We start from the raw sequence: 23180 nt of genomic DNA, 5'->3' as shown, positions 1-23180 counted from the left end.
TCGGAGAGACGGTATTTGGGGTGAGTAAGAATTTACTATCAATATTGTCCATGTATGTTATATGTTCTATGCCCATTAATCACCCAGTTCACCCGGCAGTCTTGTCTTTTGTCTTGGCTCGCTCCAACAATGAAATTATATTATATTAACCCTTTCCGTCACAGCCCATTTAAATTTTCTTACTGTAATTTCCCTTCTTCCATGAGCCATACATTTTTATTTTTTCATCGACATAAGCGTACGTATGAGGACTTGTTTTTGTAAGTTGTTTTTTTTTTTACTGGAACCTTTCAATGTAGCCCTGGTGAGAAGTTTATTTTTTATTGTTTACATTATTTTACATAAAAAATGGGGAAAGGTCCTTTGAAAAACTTTTATTTATTTTTTCTTATATATTCTTGAAATATTCAGTTTTTTTAGTTCCACTAGGGGGACTTAAACGTGTGTTGATTGGCTCATACAATTCACTGCACAAGGCTTAAATGGGGTATACAACAGGAAATGTGATAATTGTCTGATCACTGGGGGCCCCTACCGATTGCTTGAGTGTGGGTCTTGAACCCCCTGTTTTTTTCCTCACTGCTTGACCACAATGAGGAGGACATTGAATAGAGGGGTGGTTGGGAATGCGTTCTTCCGCTCCATTCAAAATCCATGGGAATAACGGAAACAGCTGAGTACAGCGCCCATCTGTTTCCGTCAGTCCCATAGACATTGAATAAAGCAGCGGTAAGGAGATACAGTTCTGGAACCCTATTCTCGCTGTTGGTGGCGGTCCCAGCAGGGGCGCGTCCAGTGATCAGCCATTTATCACCTATCCAGTAGATAAGTGATAATTGTCAATTCTAAGACAACCCCTTTAATAGGATACTATCCCCTTTATTTAGCCCTCCCCGGCTGCCCTGATAAACCACCGCCCCCTGCGTCACAGGGGGTGATGGGGGGACAGAGAAGACTATTGACCATGGCATCTTAGTGGTTAAATGGCCAGGATTGGAATTATCTCTGATCCCAGACCTTAGAGCAGGGTGTCAAATGTAATATACAGCTGAAGTTACGGACCCATACTTAAATACATGTACAGTGGATGTCGGGAAGGGGTTAAGAAATTATTGTTTAGAAGTGGAGTTATATACAATATTTTACTCATGTGTAGTACTTGTCATTGAGGTGTTTACTCAGGATCTACAAAGGCAAATCCTCTGCTTTTTTACCTGGTGTCCTTGTATGAAAACAATCAGTCCATGCTTTACAGGCTGAACATTGGCGCTGAGCAGACATTTAATGTACAGTCACAATCTTGTCTTACAGATTACAATAGAAAAACCCATCCCACCAAAGGAGGAACCGTCTCGGATCGAGAAGGTCATTAGGTGGGTCGAGGTGAACATCTTCGGAGTAAGTCAAAAATTTTTAAGTATTTTTAGATATGTCATACTAGACTGAAATGATTAAATATACAGTAGTATCCCTCCCAAAAATATGAATCTAAAGGAACAAAGAGACTTATGGTCAATGTAGTCATCGTGTAGTGACTACAAAATAACCAAAATGTACAATTAAGAAACCAGATACAAATTACATTTTAAGTCTTGGGCTATTGTCTTCCACCATGTATGTAACATAAGTAAACACACCATGGCCCATTGGATACTTGGGTAAATCCTCTCCCTACATAAGCCTATCACCTTATAACTATTGGCCATAACGACCACTGTGACAGTCCCATACAGAGGATTTGCCCATGACATGACAACACCACCAGACATTGACCTTCCCCTGACCTCTATGTTCACTCTGTTTATTGCAGGTTACTCCGCTACCACCCGATCCACCCAAGGCGTCACCTTGCATGACCTTCCTAGGCCTCCTGAAGACACAGATCTCTTGGGTGAGTCTGATATTCACAGAATAGTAATTCTTCTTATTGGGGAGTGTAATTTGCTTTACATCCATAATCCTAACAAGAATCAGTCTGAGAACTTTGCAGAGGACAATGGTGGTTGTGATGTTTGGTTACGGGATGATTTTCTTTTTTCTGTTTTGTGTGCTTTTCTGTCTTGTTCTTGTTGCTGAAGTTGGACTTAGATCCAGATGACATATTACTTGGATTGATAACATTTCTTTATAAGTCAGATACTTAGCAGCAGGTGTGAGATCAATCCTCCTACCGACTTACTGAGAATTAAAATGAAAAAAATAACTATATTCCTACAGGTGACTCCAACTCCAGCTCCAGCTCCACCCAAAGAGAAAGAGGTGTCCTGGCTCCAGAGAAGCCTTAACTGGATTTATCAAGTAAGTGTCCTTTTTCCTCATTGTAGTATCAGTTTTATTATTATACAGTAGTATTGTTATCAGGGGCGGACATACTGTACCATATATACTGCTATATAGGAGATCTACAGGACATACTGGACCATATATACTGCTGCATAGGAGATCTACAGGACACACTGTACCATATATACTGCTGTATAGGAGATCTACAGGACATACTGTACCATATATACTGCTGCATAGGGGCTCTATAGGACATACTGTACCATATATACTGGCTGTATAGGAGATCTACAGGACATACTGTACCATATATACTGCTGCATAGGGGCTCTATAGGACATACTGTACCTTATACACTGCTGTATAGGAGATCTACAGGACATACTGGACCATATATACTGCTGCAAAGGGGCTCTTTGGGACATACTGTACATATATACTGCTGTATCGGGGATCTACAGGACATGCTGTACCATATATACTACTGCATAGGGGCTCTATAGGGAATATTGTACCAAATATACTGCTGCATAGGAGATCTGCAGGACATACTGCACTATATATGCTGCCTCACAAGGGACTCTATAGGACATACTGTACCATATATTCTGCTGCATAGTGTCTCTATAGGACATACTACACCATATATACAGCTGCATAGGGGCTTTATAGGGCATACAGTACCATATATGCTGCTGCATAAGAGGCTCTATAGGACATACTATACCATATATGCTGCCTCATATGGACTCTATAGGACATACTATACCATATATGCTGCCTCATAGGGACTCTATAGGGGATACTGTACCATATATGCTGCCTCATAGGTGCTCTACAGGACATACTGTACCATATATGCTGCTGCATAGTATGTCTATAGGAAATATTGTACCATATATACTGCTGCATAGGGCTCTATAGGACATACTGTACCTTATATACTGCTGCATAGGGCTCTATAGGACATACTGTACCATATATGCTGCTGCATAGGGCTCTATAGGACATACTGTACCATATATGCTGCTGCATAGGGGCTCTATAGGGAATACTGTACTATATATGCTGCTGCATAGGGGCTCTATGGGGCATACTGTACCATATATGCTGCTGCATAGGGGCTCTATAGGGAATACTGTACTATATATGCTGCTGCATAGGGGCTCTATGGGGCATACTGTATTACATGTGCAGCTGTACAGAGCGCTGTAAACAGGGGGCCCACCAGCATCTTAAATAGAAAATAACAGTGCTTCCTACTGACTACTAGATAATAATTGTTCAATTACAATCCATCAGTAAGATATATAGGAGCCGGTGATAGTTCAATCCTCCTACTGACTTACTGAGAGTGATAAAATAACTATAATGAAATGTATAAAATAACTATAAAGAAATGTATAAAATAACTATAATGAAATGTATAAAATAACTATAATGAAATGTATAAAATAACTACAAAGAAATGTATAAAATAACTATAATGAAATGTATAAAATAACTATAATTAAATGTATAAAATAACTATAATGAAATGTATAAAATAACTATAATGAAATGTATAAAATAACTATAATGAAATGTATAAAATAACTATAATGAAATGTATAAAATAACTATAATGAAATGTATAAAATAACTATATTACTACAGGTGACTCCAACACCAGCTCCACCTGTAGAGGAAGAAGTGTCTTGGCTCCAGAAAAGCCTCATATGGATTCATGAAGTGAGTGCGACTTTTACCCTCTATAGTATCATTATTATTATAATTACAGTATTGTTATCAGGAGTGAATATACTGAACCATAGGAGCTCTGTAGGGACCATACTATACGGGACCATATATGCTGCACTGGGGCTCTATAGGACATACTGTAACATATATGTAGCTGCATAGGGGCTCTATAGGACATACTGTACCATATATGTAGCTGCACTGGGGCTCTATAGGGAATACTGTACCATATAGGCAGCTGCCCAATGGACCAGTAAACAGAGGGCCTGACCAGTGCTTCCCACTGCCTACTTTATGGCATATAAAGGATTGATAATGATTTCCATGGTTCATAATTATTGTTGTATTACAATCCACAAAATAAATTGGCGCACCATCCAAGAACTTCAGAGCCTTAACTTGAAGCTCCTGGTACATAAAGCAAAACCTCTATCAGGGCCCTGACCCTCCCATGTGCCATTCTGGTGTCTATGTATGGGCCAGAGAGCCCTTTAGGGAACCAGGTTCCATGGTCCTTGGTGCCACTGCTACCTCCGCACCCCACTATAGCTGCGCCCCTGAAGATCTTTCTAGAAAGAGGATTTATGTCCATCACTTCACTCTTAACAAACTAGCTGTTACATAAAAGCCTTGCTGTCTCTGTCCGCCCCTGATTATTATTAGTGGGCACAATCTCCTATGTGCCCACTCACCCCTCCCCCCACCTCTGCTGCCTGGGAAATCTGTTGTCAATCAAGCACACAGTAATATAGAGGGAAGGGCTGAAGTCTCCTCCTATAACCTTTTTTAATACTCCTGGTTTCTTTTTGTAATATAAATATAAGATTCATTCACTTGTATAAGGTCAATAACACTTTAATAACCGTTTCCTTATTTGTTGCAGAATCTGGAGTCCTATAATTTTGGGCCTCCCTATGACGGCTTATGGATCAAGCTCTTTGTATTCCTCGGATATTGGACGGCTGTCTTTCTTCTTGACGCCAGCCTTATCGAACCTCTCAGTTACATCATGGAGTGGTTTCAAGGAGCGGATGAATTCCCTGATATGGAGGGAATAGATCAGATCACGGATCCACTTTAAAACATGTGGATGATGGAAAAATGGCGCAGGAGACAACAGGCAGCGGTAATATAACGGATTATATCCTGGAGACCTAACGTTATTGAATAGTTTGATATATTGGGATTTTTTTTATAAATCTAATATCCATGTAATTTTGGTTTTTTTTACAGCCCGGCGTCATCTTCTATGCCTGTCATTTCCAAACACTATGTGCTAGTGGGGGAAAATAACACCTGAAACATGATGATGACACAACTAGGTCTCCCTCTGTTCCTTGCACACCCTTATCTCGGCAGAGGAGCTCGCTCGTTGAGTTCACCCCAAATCTCATCTCTTGCCTATTGCCAACAATGTGTCAAGGATTTACAACATCTTTGTATTAACATGCGGCGCACAGAGGACCCAGGTGAAGACTTTATTTTACTAGTAGATACAATTTCCTGGTCTCTATTATTTATCAATGTGGGGGAGGGGAGTTTATTTTTTGATTGTCTTCATCATTTTGTGCTGTCAACGTTTCATCATCACAGCAAATAGGAGGGAGATCCATAATTTTTAGAAGTTGAATTGCAGAGTGGGAAGGGGGTATAAATGACCTGACTGTTTCTATTGCTGTTGAAAAAAGTATTTTTTAAAAGAAGTTATCTGGTTTAGAAAACTCATTTTCAAGTTCTGGAATTCTGGGTCCATTGAGTGGGATCCCCCATTTTGGATCCTCATTTTTTAGCTAGAGCGGAGAACAACTACATAGAGTATTTTCACTATGGAGGATCGGACACGTCCTTGTGCCGGGTTATATGGACGGACCATTGATTTCAATGGGCACTATGTAATGCCTTATTTCTCCTGTGGTGGTGCTGCAGGGGGATTAAACACCTGCTGTCAGGTTACCTTAAAGATCACGACTGATTGCTGGGGATTCGAGCAGTCGAGCTCTCTGTAAGGGTATGTGCACACGATGAGAAGCTTTTACATCTGAAAAGACAGACTGTTTTCAGGAGAAAACAGCTGCGTCGTTTCAGGCGTAAAAGCTCCTCCTCGCATTATGTGAGGCGTCTTTGACGTTCGTAAATCTTGAGCTGCTCTTCATTGACTTCAATGAAGAACGGCTTAAATTACGTTGCAAAAAGTGTCCTGCACCTCTTTGCCGAGGCAGTCAATTTACGCGTCGTCGTTTGACAGCTGTCAAACGACGACGCGTAAATGGCAGGTTGTCTGCACAGTACGTCGGCAAACCCATTCAAATGAATGGGCAGATGTTTGCCAACGTATTGTAGCCCTATTTTGAGACGTAAAACGAGGCATAATACGCCTCGTTTATGTCTGAAAATAGGTTGTGTGAACCCAGCCTAATAAGCTCATCATCGACAAACCCTTCTAAATGATAAAATACCTCAACCTCAATGTCCTTTATCTCTACTATACATAGTTATACTATATTCACATCACGCTTTAGATATATATGCCAGGAAATGCTCCAGACGTATATGTCAAACGTATCCATGGCCTATCACGGGTTCAATGTACGCCTTTCGTCATATATTCGGGGACTACGTATATGTTGTCATTCCTTTTTGTACTGTGGTGAAATACGTAGCTGATCATGCTTTTTGATACAAAGGGATACTAAAAAAAAATTATATTTCTACAATGGGGGTCAGTGGGTGATATATGTAACTGCATGCTATAGGGATCTATATTACACATTCTGCCACTTATTTATTCACCATAAATCAGAATCAAGGCTTTAGTTTTCCAAATTATCATAAAATCTTCAATTTTCGTTGTTTTGTTCAGAATGACTTATATTTTCGTTTTCTCCAACAGATATTATCATCGATACCGGCCTATCAGGCTTTTACAACATTTACATTATTTCTGGTACCAAAAGTCAAGTTCCGTCCTGTGCACTCAGAAAGATTAGGGAGAAGTTTCCTTATCCAGCTGGAACCGCTGTCATCACGTTACATCTAGTTTCATTAATAAATCATCATTCCGCCCAAATATTTCGCATTTGTTTTATACATAGTTGATAAGATTGAAAAAAGACACCGGTCCATCAAGTCCAACCTATAACCCTACCGTGATGATCCAGAGGAAGATAAAAAACCCCATGAGGTTGATGCCAATTGCTTCATTTGGGGGAAAATTCCTCCCTGACTCTAAATATGGCAATCAGAATAAATCCCGGGATCAACGTCCCATCTCCAGAATCTAGGACTCATAACCTGTAATATTATATTTTTTAACCTCTTCACGCGCTGCGCCACAACTGTACGTCCTGCAGAGTGCTTGCTTTCCAAACCAGGACATACAGTTGCGGAGCGGTTCCCAGTGCACACTGTCCTAACGGACAGTGTCTGGGAATCGGGAGGTCAGCTGTCCCCGACAGCTGCCATTCCAGTCTTGCCGGTCAGCGGACCATCGCCGCAGATTTCGACAAATAACCCCATAAATGCGGCGACCGATTGCGATCACCGCATTTAAGGGGTTTGAAGCACATCGGCAGCCCCCACTAAGTGATTGTGGGGGCTGCCGATGCTAGTCGTGGTAATCGGAGGCCAGACAATGACCTCTGGGTTGCCATGTACGGAAGCCCCGGAGGAGCAACCTCCGGCCGGTCCTCCGAGGCTTCCTGTCAGTGTGACTGTCACGTCACAATGACAGTTAGAACACATTACACTACGTAGGTAGTGTAATGTACTCTAGCAGCGATCAAAGCTGCAAGTCTAAATGTCCCCTAGTGGGACAAGGAAAAAAAAAGTAATATGTGTTAAAAAAAAAGTGTAAAAATAAAAGTTATAAATTGTGTAAACAAAAAATGCATTTTTTCCTATAATAAGAATTTCATTATAGATAAAAAATGAACACGTAAAAAAAGTACACATATTTGGTATCGCCGCGTTCGTAACGACCCTAATACGCCTACAAACATCTGCCCATTGCTTTCAATGGGTTTTACGGTGTTCTGTTCCCATGAGCCTTAATTTTACGCGTCACTGTCAAAATAAGGCGCGTAAAATGACAGCTCGTCAAAAGAAGTGCATGTCACTTCTTGGGACGTTTTTGGAGGCGTTTTCCATTGACTCCATTGAAAAACAGCTCCAAAAACGGCCGTAATCATTGTCGCGAAAAACGTGAGTTGCTACAAAAACGTCTGAAAATAAGGAGCTGTTTTCGCCTGAAAACAGCTCCGTATTTTCAGACGTTTTTGGTCACTGCGTGTGAACATACCCTTAGGGAAAACAGCTCCAGATTTTCAGACGTTTTTTGAGCAACTCGCGTTTTTCGCAGGTTTTTTACAGACGTTTTTGGAGCTGTTTTCAATAGAGTCTATGAAAAATGGCTCCAAAAACGTCCCAAGAAGTGTCCTGCACTTCTTTTGACGAGCCGTAATTTTACGCGCTGTATTTTGACAGCAACGCGTAAAATTAAGGCTCGTGACAACAGAATAGCGTAAAAAATTTCAGACGCTTTTGCAAGTACTCGCGTTTTTCGCTGCGTCAATTACGGACGTAATTGGAGCTGTTTTTCAATGGAGTCAATGAAAAACAGCTCCAAAAACGGCCCCAGAAGTGACATGCACTTCTTTGACGCGGGCGTCTTTTTACGCGCCGTCTTTTGACAGCAACGCGTAAAATTACACCTCGTCTGATCAGAACATCGTAAAACCCATTGCACACAATAGACAGATGTTTGCAGGCGTAATGGAGCCGTCTTTTTTTTTTTTTTTTTTATTCTTTTATTTTCCGTTTTTCAATACACAAATATAATGGTGCAGACATAAACAGCACTGACATCGGCCCACAGGCCAGCATATGGAATTACAAGGAGTGCAAAGAACACAAAGAATAACAACGTACAATTGTAATCAATATTGATAGAGAAACTCTTGTATGCACCCTGAACCCGCAGCCAGGCATAATAACCCGTAAGAGAACAGGAAAGAACTAAGGAGAAACAAAAGAGAAGAGGGGACAGAAAGGAAAAGGGAAGGAGAGAGAACTGACATGACGTAAACGGCCTAGGGATTATGCTCAAGAGTCTATGATGGTCCTGTACTCCACAGAAGATTGAAACCGAATCCAAACACGCCATGTTTTAAAAAAGTTGGCGTTGGATCCTCTTATTGATGCCGTGAGGCCCTCCATTCTCATAATCCCCAGGATTTTGCTGAACCACATGCCCACCGATGGAGGGCAAGTTTGTAACCACAGCGCGGGGACGCACGGTCTAGCTGCATTCACCATGTGGTGAACCACTGAGCGTCGATATGTGGATAATGGCACATCACACAAATGGAGCAGGAAAAAGCCCAGAGATCTCGGAAGGTGGAATTCCATGCATTTCGGGGAAATTCGCAACACCTCAGACCAGAAATCAGTTAAGAGCGGGCAATCCCAAAAAATGTGCAGAATTGTACCCACATGGTCACCACATCTCCAACACAACGGCAAGACCGCAGGTATCATCGCATGCAATCTGGAAGGCACTCTATACCATCTCGACAGGACCTTAAACCCCGCCTCCTGAAACCTGCTAGCCATAGAGGATTTATGCGTCATAGTGAACAAGCGATCCTTATGCTCCATAGTGAATGTTAGACCCAAGTCCCTCTCCCAGCTTAACAAGTAGGCAGGAGTGGACAAATTGGATAGAGAGATCAGGAGAGCATAAAGTCTGGTCAACGAGTGACACACCGTGCCCGTGCCCGTGCAAAGGAGTTCGAAAGGGGAACTATCTCGTGAGTATGCCAATGAGTTAGTTAGGGACGCGAGGAAGGGTCTCAACTGGGTGACCTGCCATGTAGTAAATGGGACAGGATCATACAAGGATTCCAACTGTGCGCTAGTCATCCACGTCTCATCCTGCATAAAGTGTGCGGGCACGTCCCTTACCTGCCTTCAACCAGAGCTGAAAGGGCCCCCCTTCCCTCCCCAGTGGGAATGCAGGATTGCCCAAGATAGGAAACAAGGGAGAGGGAGACGGAGAAATCTCTTTCCGGGGAAAGAGCCGTGACGCAACCGCCAGGGTGGGCCTGATAGTCGGGTGCGTCCGCACCGACAGGAGAACGTGGTTGCCCAACCAAGGTAAGGCCTGCAAAGGAACTTCAAGAAAGGCCTGCTCCATGGACACTGTAATGTCCGTGGCTGCGGGCTGTCAGCTCCAGCCTCCCGCTGACAGCCGCAGCCACGAGTCGGCAAGCGCTGGCCCCAGCCTCCTCCTCAGGAGACGCCAGCGCTTGCATCCACTCACCTCCGCCGGAGCCCACAGGGTGCGCGCACCGGACATCTTGAACGACCTTTGACCCGTGAGTACCCTGGGCTATAAGAGGGGTCCAGCCCCCTAGTTCGATGCCTGAGCGTTGTTAGTTTTCCCAGTCTGTCTTGCAAATGGTCCCTTAGTGTTTCCCGTTCCTGTTGTTACCCGTACCTTGTTCCCCGTTCCTGTTTCCTGTGCTTTGCCCTAGTATCAAGTCATGCCACGTCCTGTGTCATCTGCCACGTCCAGAGGAATCTGCCATGTCCTGTGTCATCTGCCACGTCCAGAGGAATCTGCCACGTCCTGTGTCATCTGCCACGTCCTGTGTCATCTGCCACGTCTGGAGGAATCCGCCACGTCCTGTGTCATCTGCCACGGCTGGAGGAATCCACCACATCCTGTGTCATCTGCCACATCTGGAGGAATCTGCCACGTCCTGTGTCATCTGCCACGTCCAGAGGAATCCGCCATGTCCTGTGTTATCTGCCACGTCCGGAGGAATCCGCCACGTCTGGCGCAACTTGCGGCTCCTGTGTCATCCGCCACGTTTGGCGCCATCTGCTGCACCCATCTCATCTGTGCCAGAGCTGCGGCCACCATCTGGACTATTCAGGTACCCTTGTGCGGGACATTGTATTTCTGGGGTGTCCTGTTGTTTGGCCAGCTGCCTCCCCGCTGCGGCGGTACGGCCTAGTGGGTCCACTAACCCGCTTCGTGACCGACACCGACGCTTTAATCTCAGTGTGCCTAAACCAGTCCAAAATTTGTGTCAAGTGGGAGGCCTGATGGTAGGAAACAAAGTCCGGGAGACCAAAGCCACCCTTACACTTAGCACGAAAAAGCATAGATCGAGCAATATGCGCGGGCAGGGCCCCCATCAGGGCAGTACTACTATTACTCCTGTCAGGGGCCCAGCCGTTTGGATGAAGAAAAGGGGCCCACCAGGCTGTCATCACCCCCCCCTCGGACTGTCGCCCCCCCTTTGCAACGCTCACGGGCTCCCCCTCGCAACGCTCACGGCCCCCCTCTCACAACGCTCACGGCCCCCCTCGCAACGCTTGCGCCCTGCCTCTAGCAACGCTCGCGGAACCCCCCTATAACGCTCGCGGCACCCCCTGCATACCTGTTGTAGCTTCACGTACTGGACGGGGAAGATGCAGCATGTGCAGAAGCTCCGTGTGGAGATCCCGCCCCCCAGCCAGCTCCTCTACATTGCCGACCGGACCTGCAGGCTGGTGAGTGTTTTCCCCTATCCATCCTGCTTCCCATCCCCCTGATCCCATTTGTAGAATATATAAATTATGTTAAAATGTTTTATTGGTATTTTTTCGTTTTCCTAGCGTTTTTTTTGCCGCGATTTTAGCAATTGCTGGAAAAATGGCGCAGTTTTGCCGCGATTATATAAAAATTGCGGCAAGACCGCGTGATTTGTGCCGCAATTACGAAAATTGCATAAAAAAAGGATACAAAACATGAAAAGTGCTGTTAGGCTATATTCTCACAGTGCGGTCAAATCACGTTTTTGCCGCGATTTTGCAAAAATTATGGCAAAAAAATGGGATTTGACCGCACTGTGTAACTAGACTATGGCGTTATTTAGACGGCCGCGTTCGGTCCGTGACATACGGAGCGTGTATCGGCCGTATTTCCCAGGCCGACCACAATTCATGGAGCCGGACTCCTAGCATCATAGTTATCAGTGTTGCTGGGAGTCCTTGCCTCTCCGCGGGAATACTGTCCCATACGGTAATGATGCTTTCAGTACGGGACCGGGGACAATATTCCCACGGGAGGGGAGGGACTGTGATCATCGATAACTGTGATGCTAGAAACCCGGCTCCCTGCACTGTGGTCGGTGCAGGAAATATGGCCGATACACGGTCCGTATATCACAGACCGAACATGGGCGTCTGAATAAGCCACTTACTTGTCTCCTGTTTTTGGTGCGGATTGCGCACTGAAAATTCACTACAAATTACAATATAAGGCCTTATTCACATGATCGTGTATCACGTCCATGATACGCGTGTGAACATCACGCACGTCGCATGGACCTATTTTAGGCTATGGGGACGTTCAGACGGTCAGTGATTTTCACGCAGCGTGTGTCCGCTGTGTAAAACTCACGACATGTCCTATACTTGCCCGTGTTTCGCGCAGCACACACCCATTGAAGTCAATCGGTGAGTGCAAATCGCGCACGGCACACGGAAACACTTCCGGGTGACGCGCGTGATTCGCGCTACAGTTGTTAAAGAAGTGAAGGGAAACATAAAAGCCCCTCCTTCTTCACTGTTTCGTAACATAAAAACAGAGTGTCATAATGATGGCGGCTGCACGAAAATCACGCAGCCACGCACCATATACAGATGCCACACTGAATTTTTGCGCACGCAAATTGCAGCATTTTTTGCGCGGTCATGTGATGTCCCCAAAACATTACTAGAAAGATAATGTGCTGTAACTGTATTTCATGACCTTTTTCCACTATTAGGCACTGCCACTTTATAAAGTAAATGTGAATTTGCAATGCTCTGCTTTACAGCCTATGCAGGAGTGTCTTATGGGGAAGTTTCCAGAAGGTGGGAGGAGCTTAGGAGATAGAGGCGGGTCCAGCGGCAGTTGGAGAGGGGAGTTGGAGGGAGTGATCAGTTGAGTTAGCAGTAAAGTGGAGTTGCTCCTGGGTCCGTCCATCCGGGATCCAGAGACAGGCGGCCTACAACATCAGGCCATAGAGAAGCTCGCAGAAAGAAAGAGGACAGTCTGGAGAGAAGGAGTTCTTAACAAGGGAAACAGAGGACTACTTAAAGACATTGCCTCTGTAACAGAAGTGACCACCGAGCGTATTGTGCCCAGTACAACTACTGTGATCGTTTATTGAACCCTGACTCCTGGAACATCCTTATTTCGGGGTACACCACATAACACCCCAGGGGACAGAGAACAGTGTATCCCACGAGCACCACTTATTTCACTGGTTCTGCGGCCCGAGGAGCGGGAGAGAGAAAGTGCGCCACCGTGTCCAAAGGGCGCGAAAACCAACTTCAGCTCAGAGAGCCCCGCGCACCGCGACTCGGCACCCGCGTCACCACAAATTGGCGTCACGAACAGGATAATCACCTCTGTGTCTTTTCTGAGAGACTTTAGTGAAAATTCAGCAAATAAGAGGTTAATCAGCCATTTTTCAAGATGCTTTGCTTTATTCTAGCACATTAGAGGTTAATCAGCCATTTTGGAAAGACTGTGAAAGATGGAACCGTATACTATTCATACTCTGCCGTGTGATCTGTGAGACATTTGCTTGGAAATTGCTGCCTTAACCCCTTCCCGCTTTTCTGTCAGAGTCGGAAGCCAGTGAGAGGAAAGTGAGAGGAAAGTGAGAGGAAAGTGAGAGGAAAGTGAGAGGAAAGTGAGAGGAAAGTGAGAGGAAAGTGAGAGGAAAGTGACAGGAGAGTGACAGGAAAGTGAGAGGAGAGTGAGAGGAAAGTGAGAGGAAAGTGAGAGGAAAGTGAGAGGAAAATGAGAGGAAAGTGAGAGGAAAGTGAGAGGAAAGTGAGAGGAGAGTGAGAGGAAAGTGAGAGGAAAGTGACAGGAAAGTGACAGGAGAGTGAGAGGAAAGTGAGAGGAAAGTGAGAGGAAAGTGAGAGGAAAGTGAGAGGAAAGTGAGAGGAAAGTGAGAGGAAAGTGGAGAGTTGTTAAAAAAACAACCAAAAACCCAGCGATCTGCCCCTGTTGTGCCCACTGAGCAGGGATCACCACCTTTGGTGCCCACTGGTTGTAATATATATAATTATATAATTTCAGTCACCCACAGTGTCCTTCTGCCGTGTGATCTGTGCCCAGCTATCTCCTGTCACAGTACCTGGTCGCCATCACCCTGCTGTGTCCATAGATTGCCCACTGCCCGAGTTCCCTGTTAGGTAGCAATGCCACGTCTCATTTAGTTTCCCACTGGTAGGTAGGGCACGCTCACTCTTTGGATACAGCAGGGTTGCTGGTCTGTTTTCATTCCGCAGTTGAGAGCAGCGCTGTTTATTTTTTGTTAAAAAAAGTTTTACAAAAAAGAGTTACAAAAAAAGTTACAAATAGAGTTACAAATAGAGTTACAAATAGAGTTACAAATAGAGTTACAAATAGAGTTACAAATAGAGTTACAAATAGAGTTAGTAGCTGAACAAAATGATGGCCAAATGAGTCTTCACAGCCGAGGAAGAAAAAACAAATGATGTGTTCCGATACGGACAGCGCAAGTGAAGGTGAAGGACAGTTCGTGCTTTCATCTTCATCTTTATCCAGTGACTCTGACTCTGCACCCCCCCCCCCCCCGTCGGCGCAGAAGAGCCATAGGTCCTGCTCTGCCTGAGCTGACATGGGAAGCTGCGGACAATTATACCCCCCAGGTGCCTGAATTTACAGCCCCCTCCGGCATTCAAATTGGCAATACGGATTTCAGCCCCTTTGATTATTATTACGTTTTTTTTCAGACGCCCTTTTAGATTTAATGGTCCAGCAGACCAACATTTATGCGGAGCAATTTATCGCCCAGAATCCCGACTCATTTTATGGGAGAGGCCAAAATTGGACCCCCAAAAACGCAGTGGAATTGCGGAAGTTTTGTGGCTTATTTTTAAGTTTTGGTCTCATATAAAAGCCCAGTATTAGGAACTATTGGTCCCCTGATATTTTATATAATACCCCCCCCTTTACCACACAGTTATGACAAGGATGCGATTCGAAGCCATCGTAAAGTTCCTGAGTTACAATGATCATAGTCAGTGCCCACCCCCATAGGACCCACACTTTGATAGGCTGTATAAAATAAGACCATTGATTGCCCACTACTCCCAAAGTTTTTCCCAAGTTTATACCCCCCAACAAAATATTTCTGTAGATGAATCATTAGTGAGCTTCAAGGGCAGACTGCACTTCAGGCAGTATCTACCCAATAAAAGAGCCCGGTACGGCATAAAACTGTACAAACTCTGTGAAAGTGCCACCGGTTACACCTACTCTTTTAGGGTTTATGAGGGGAAATACTCCCATATAGATCCCCCAGAATGTCCCCCCTTCCTAGGAATTAGTGGAAAGATCGTATGGGATCTTATCCATCCTTTACTTGGCAAAGGATATCATCTTTATCTGGACAACTCTTACAACAGTGTCCGTCATCCAGATCCACATTGGCGTGCGGAACAATCCGCAAAAATCAGAAGGGCCTCCCCAAAACTTTACTGGGTCAGATCCTAAAATTAGGAGAGAGCAGAGCTGTCTGCAGTGACGATCTGCTCCTCCTGAAGTAGAAGGATAAAATGGACGTCCTCATACTGACCGGCATTCACGACAGCAGAGGCAGCCTTGTCCCTGTACGCGGATCCACCACCCAAGTTCCCAAACCATATTGTGTACAGGAGTACAACAAATATATGGGTGGCGTTGACCTGTCTGACCAGGTCATAAAACCACACAGCGCCATGCGCAAGACCAAGGTATGGTATAAACAGCTGTCTGTGCATCTTACACAGATGGCAGCATACAACGCCTTTGTCCTCTGCAGATATGCCGGCGGTGGGGATACGTTCCTGCAGTTTCAGGAAAAGGTCATCAAGTCCCTGATATTTGATGACCAGGTAGGAGAGGGCAGTTCATCTGGTTCTTCCATCAGCAGGATAATTCCCGGCCAGCATTTCCCCAAAGAAATCCCCCCCACTGAAAAAAAACTGAAGCCCCGAAAATTTAGAGATGATGCGGAGTAGTTCTGCCAAAGATACGAGGGGAGAAGTGTAGGTCACAATAACATCATCTGCATATAATCCTATTTTGTGTTCTTTTCCACCCACCCGTATACCCGAGATATTCTCGGAATTTCGAATAATTTTCGCAAATGGTTCCATACACAGGGTAAAAATTAATGGGGATAAAGGACATCCCTACCTAGTCCCGTTAGTGATGTTGAAAGATCTAGAAAGAATACCTGAAGACAGAACCCTAGCCGATGGCGAGGAATATAGAGAAAGTATGGCTGATTTTATAAAGGATTGAAAACCAAATTTATCCAAAGTACCTTCCAGGTATTGCCAGTTAACTCTATCAAACGCTTTTTCGGCATCTAGGGAAATAAAAAGGGAGGCATTTGTAGAATCTCAGGCTATCTGTATAAGATCTAACATTCTGCGCGTACCGTCGCAGGCTTGATAGCCCTTGACAAACCCTACTTGTTCTAGTGCTATTAGGGATGGCAAGCACTCATTCAATCTATTCGCCAATAGTTTGGCATATAATTTTATATCGCAGTTTAATAAGGATATTGGGCGAAAATTGGCAGGGCTCATAGCAGATTTGAGATTGGAATGTGAAAGACTAAACAAGTTCCAGTTATCCTGGATTGCTAGAGTCAATTTGGTAAAAATTTTATTGCTTCCCAAATACTTATATTTTTGCAGGACTATTCCACTGTTAATACCTACTAGTATCTCCTCTCAGATTCAGAACCTGTTTCTCCAGTTCATTTGGAATAATAAACGAGCGAGGGTAGCCAGGACTTTATTGTATCAGAAGGTTAAGGAAGGGGGTTTGGGAGTCCCAGATGTAACGGCATATAATGTAGATGCCATCATGGATCAGTTAGGTACGTTATGGAGCTCCACAGCTACGTCCCTTTAGGCCCAGTTGGAAAATTAGATGTTTCCCCGCTCTTCCATACTCAATCTGATGGCCGCGACATATGTAGGGGCAGATAGGTCTAGGGTGTTCTTGGTAACTACATCTGATGCACTGAAAGGTTGGAAATTAAAGGTATGCGCAAATCATTGGGTGTACCTATCTCATGAACGTATACCGTTGCAAGCATTCCAATCTTTAGTCCCACATGTATTTTTGCAGACATGGGAATTGTTAGGTGTAACAGCCCTTTCAGATTTATATGAGTTGGTAAGGGAATATGGCGTAACTAGAACCATGTTTTACCAGCATCTCCAGATAAGACATATGATACAATCAATTGCTATCCCGGCTCCACCTACAAATCTTTCCTCGTATCACAAATTCCTGTTCAAATGGCAAGGACACAATAAGGGCTTAGCTTGTAGTTATGATCTCCTTTTGAAAAAGCAGACCTCGGGGAAGACAGAGCATATACTACGATGGGAACGGGAGATGGGTTCTACGTTTTCTATGGCACAAAGGTTGAAGGCCTCTAGTTGGATTGCTCGTCATTCCAAATGCGTTAATCATATTGAACTCACCCGTAAAATTCACCTGAGATGGTACCTAACACCGTCCAGATGTGCACATATATTTCAAAGCAGTTCCAACTGATGCTGGAGGGGTTGTGGCTCCTTGGGATCCACCTTGCATATGTGGTGGACCTGTCCCAAGGTTGGAGAAATGTGGAAGGAGGTCTTTCGCCTATTATTAGAAATCACAGGAATATCTCTTCCTCACTGCCCGGAATTGGCTATCCTAGACATCGGTTTAGAGGGCATACTTCCAGAGCATCGGGTACTAGTGCACCATGTCTTTATTGCTGCTAGAATGGTAATTGCCAAGTCCTGGAAGTCTCCTATTTCCCCTACCCTGTTGGAAGTGATAGGCAGGGTAAATGTAGCATGTCACCATGAATCCATGCTATTACAGTCTCCCTCTGGTTACACAAAGAATGCACGGTATTGGGAGCTATGGGTAAAATCGAAATACCACACCTAAATGAAGAGTTATTTGGAACCATGACATAACGTGTATTATCATTTGTATGTATATGGCATAGCAAAGTTGTCTGTTGTTTCTTGTTCATGTATATCCTTTTTGACATATCACATGTATGTATTAATTCTATACAGGTCCATGTTCTAGGACCAAGGATGGTTTATACTGTTGAAAAAATTGTAAAAATTTTCAATAAAAATCTATTTATTAAAAAAAACTGAAGCCCCAAAAAAATGCTGTGTGTGTGCCAAGCGAGGCATTCGTAAGGACACCACATACCATTGTGAGACGTGGCACACAAATCCCGGCCTGTGCAAAATATGCCATACCTCCTTGGATTTTTTATTTATTTATTCTTCATTCACCTTTTCTCTCTCCCATATTGGCCATGACCAATTATTATTTTGTTTACTGACCAGCCCCATTTAAAATTTGTAAAAAAACACCTAAAACAAAACTGAAAATTCTCACTATACCAACGACCCGAGGGAGCGTCTGTCTCATCCAGGTTGTAAATCTGAGTGAGAGGAATAAATCCAGATGAGATTGGTTGTATCAGTAAATCTTTCTTTGCTGAGGCCTTTGATTTATTTTTTGGGCTGGATTTTATGGAATGGTGGGTAGGTTGGTGGTGGGACCTGCCTTTCCCTCTCCCTCCATAGCGGGTTTTCCAGGTTGCCCTCCTTAGTTATTAAAATTAAAGTATTTCTTATTGTACCCTGTTGGGGTGCGGGTATTCTTGCGCTTTTAAACAGTCCTCACTCAGGATTTGGCAAACAATGCTCGTATTTATTTTGTGTAAATACAAAATAAAACCACAACAAAAAGCAGGTACATTGGGGTTGAATTGCAGCTGCCTTCATATCGAGCAGCACCCCAATCCCCAGCTCATATGCTCTGAACTGAACCTGTCCCCCCCTCCTCTGGGTGCACTTAAATACACAATAATCTATTTCCCAGAATTCTGAAGTCTTAACCCCTTCCTGACATCAGCCGCATATATACGGTGCTGCCGGGAAGGTGTTCCCGCAAAGCGCAGTACAGTTACGTCTCAGTGATGGTGCGGGCTCAGAAGCAGAGGCGGCACCATCACCGCGGGGTGACAGCTGTATTATACAGCTGGCACCCTCCTGTAACTGCCAGGACCGGAGCTATTCTCCGATCCGGCTGATTAACCCCTCAGATGCTGCACTCAATATTACGCAGCATCTGATGGGTTTTAACCCGACCGGCAGCCCAGTGACGCAATCGCTGCGTTGCTATGGCAATCGGACGCCAGAAAACGGTGTCCGAGTCTGTCTTGTACGGGAGCTGATGAGGACCCACCTGTGGCGCGTCCTCATAGGCTTGCTGTCAGTGAATAACTGACAGCGCTAATACACTGCGCTACGTATGTAGTGCAGTTAACAAAAGTTATGTATGAATAACTCCAAACTACTGTTAAATCGCAGGGATGGTATAAAGGCAACACCAAACCGCAAGGGCATGGTATACAAAAACACCTTAACATAGGGACATAACTGCGGTAGACAACAGTATTATATGAAAGATCATGAGGTCAGCATGTAAATTGCAATAGTGCGTAATTCATATCATCTGCTGTCCATTATACAACCATAATATCATGTCACCGCATAAGCTAAATCATGTCACCGCAAAAGCTAAATATGTCACTTAGCAGTCTGCAAACAAGTGTGCTCCGAGGGGAAACCTCGTTGCCATGCATCCAGAGGGAATATACCCTAAATGCACCCAAAGGTGAAAAAGACTTCCGATCTGGCTAACAACTTCCGATCTGGCTAATAGTGCAGTGTATTAGAGTAGCGATCGGGGCATCAGGTCCTCAAGTCCCTTAGTGGGACAAGTCAAAAAAGTTAAAAAAAGTTACAAAAAATGTGGTAAAACAATAAAAACACACAAGTTTCAAATAAAAATAAAGCTAAACTGACTTTTTTCCCATAGTAAGTCTTTTATTCTGGGAAAAATCGTAAAAATTAAAAAAAACTATACATAATTGGTATCGTTGCGTCCGTAACGACCCAATCTACAAAACTATTATGTAATTTATCCCGCACGGTGAACACGGTAAAAAAAAACATGAAAAACAATGCCAGAATCTTTGTTTTTAGGTCACATCTCCTTCCAAAAAATGCTATAAAAAGTGATCAAAAAGTCACATTTACTCCAAAATAGTACTAATAAAAACGGCAATCCGTCCCGCAAAAAATAATTCCTGACACCGCTTTGTGCACGCAAAAATAAAAAAGTTATGGGTCTTAGAATATGGCGACACAGAAAACAAATGATTTTATAAAAAAAAGTGATTTTATTGTGCAAAAGCTGCAATACATAAAAAAAAACTATATAACTTTGGTATCGCCGTAATCGTATCGACCCGCAGAATAAAGCTAACATGTAATTTAGAGAGCACTGTGGATGCCGAAAAAAACCCAATAAAAAACTATTCCAGAATTGCTTGTTTATGGTAATTTCCTTTATCAAAAAATGAAATAAAAAATGATCAAAAAGTCTTACGTGCTCTAAAATGGTACCAATAAAATCTACAGCCCGTCTCGCAAAAAACAAGCCCGCACACCGCTCAATCAGCCGAAAAACAAAAAAGTTATGCCACTAGTAATGCGGTGATGAAAAACATCTCAATGCGCAGGCCGGAGGGGAACATTCCTTCAGTTTCAGGGCCCTAATCTTTTCTGTGAGATTTACAGCAACGGATACGAAATCTCGTTTACCTCGTAATCTCGCGAGATTTCGTATCCGTTGCTGGAATCTCACAGAAAAGATTCAGAAGTGTCAGGATTCTGAGTTCACATGACGTCCAGGCTGGATGGTCATGTGTATTCATTATCAGGACACTGTAGTAATGTTAGGGCTTGTGTATGAGGCTGCACATAGTGATATAACTATATCGCTAGTGCAGTGTAAATGAATGGAGAGGAGTGCATGATGCCGATTGGTCAGCGTCATGCACTCCTCTGTATAACGCCCACTTGGTCGAAAGTAAAAGTACGCCCACTTGGGCATTAAGAAAGCTCATTATCATAAACTAAAATCGCTCCTAACGTTGTGAAAAAAGATCGTTTTTTTAAATAAAAAGCATTACTGTCACCTACATTACAGCGCCCATCTCCTTATATAGGAGACAGGGCACTTATAATGTGGTGACAGAGCCTCTTTAAGTATACAGATGGCCGGGCAAATAGCATAACAGATCATCAATTAGTAGTAAACCTGAATAAGTTACTAACCCATGTGGCTCCTCAGATGTGACGACTCCCAAGTGTGGAGAAACCCCAACGCGCGTTTCGCGTAGATAGCTTTTTCAAGGGGTGTTCTGAATAGTATTAGACCTCTTAAATGTGATAGGTCGAGAGACCAGCTGACTAAAGAGGCCAATAGGGACCTGAATATGTTCAGCCGCGTGTGCCACAGTCAGATCATCGCGAGACTCCAGCACCGAGCCATTGAGACCCGACCACGCATGCGCGGCTCTGGAAACCGCGCACGCGCAGACAGGTACAATCAAACAGCACGAGCGAGGTCCGGAGACGACAGGCTCGACACACACAGACGGAAAACTAGGTAAGAAGCGATAGTGAAGCTTATTGATTGCTTGGAAAAAATCAAAAGCAATTAATCTACCATTTAGAATGTGGGCCATTTTATAATCCTAAGAATATCATTCACCGCAGATGTACACAGACACATTATACTGAGATAAAAGGTCTCAAAGGTATCAATAAGCAGAAACATTCAAAAGTAGAAGAATGTATCCTGATGAAACAAGTGATAAATAAAAATATATTAAAGAATGACAAATTATAAGCCATAATAGACAAGTACTCATATAGATAAAAATAAGTGACAAAAAAAGGAACATATAGTGATAAGATGCTGACAAAATATAAAGGTCAGCAATAATATTTAATAAATCATTAAAGTGAGTATATATTAATAAATATCCAAGAAGAATACAGACAAGGAAAAATACTATTTCCACATATGTATTCCGCGTGAATACCCATACATTAATAAAATAATATATATATATAAAAGTAACTAATAAAAAACACATACATACAAAGAAAATTATAAGTATTACATCAGGAGAATAAAAGTCTACATAAGAGAATATTAATTATATACTGCGATTTTTACAATGAATCCATTAATACAAATGCAATGACAGATAATAAAATATCAACATCGTGTGGACACGCTCCAAAAGGTCCCATCATGTTCCGAGGTGTAGAGAAAGAAGAGAATCTCTCCACATAAATCCAGCCTCTCACGTCCCACGTATAGTGACCATAGATAAATCAGACATACTCTGATATGGAGGAGTAGAATAAAAAACTAAACAGAACAAAAACATATATTAGTAGATATACAGATTAAAAAGGTTAAAAAACAAATAAAGATAGAGAGTTTAAAGGAATGAGGCAAAACGTAATGTCTCATTCAGACCAACAGGGGCCATTGTACCAAGGGTAATAATCCACTTACATTCCTTCTGAGACAACAATTTCTTAACATCCCCATCTCTAATGCCACAAAAGACTCTGTCAATACCCCATGCCTTGAAAGATTTTGGGTCACAGGCATGGTGTATTTTAAAGTGTCTGGGGATTGTTTTAAGGAGTGTGAGGTCCTCGCCCTCTTTAGCAGCAACTATATCACGCACATGTTCTCTTACCCTAATCCTTAATTGTCTTGAGGTCAAACCAACATATACCTTCTGGCAGCCACAGGTTGCGTAATATATAACATTCGTTGTGCTGCAAGAGATATAGTGTCGGATCTCAAAAACCCTATTCTCTGTCATTGACACAAAGGTTGTTGTGCGGACCATATTCGTACATGATAGGCAATCACCACAAGGGTAACAACCCTGTCTGGGACTGCTTGATGAAAATAAGCTTTGTTGCCTCGGTACATAATGGCTCTTCACTAGCATGTCTTTAAGATTCATGCTCCTTCGAGCTGTCATTTGGGGTTTTTTGGATAGATTTCCCACAATAGCAGGTTCAAGGTGCAAAATTGGCCAATGCTTATCCAAAATAGATCTCATCGTATACCATTGATTATTATACGTAGTGATGTATCGAATATT

The sequence above is a fragment of the Rhinoderma darwinii genome, chromosome 5 (genome assembly GCF_050947455.1).
Source record: "Rhinoderma darwinii isolate aRhiDar2 chromosome 5, aRhiDar2.hap1, whole genome shotgun sequence".
NCBI classification, from domain to species: domain Eukaryota; kingdom Metazoa; phylum Chordata; class Amphibia; order Anura; family Rhinodermatidae; genus Rhinoderma; species Rhinoderma darwinii.
This window is presented reverse-complemented; position numbering follows the sequence as displayed.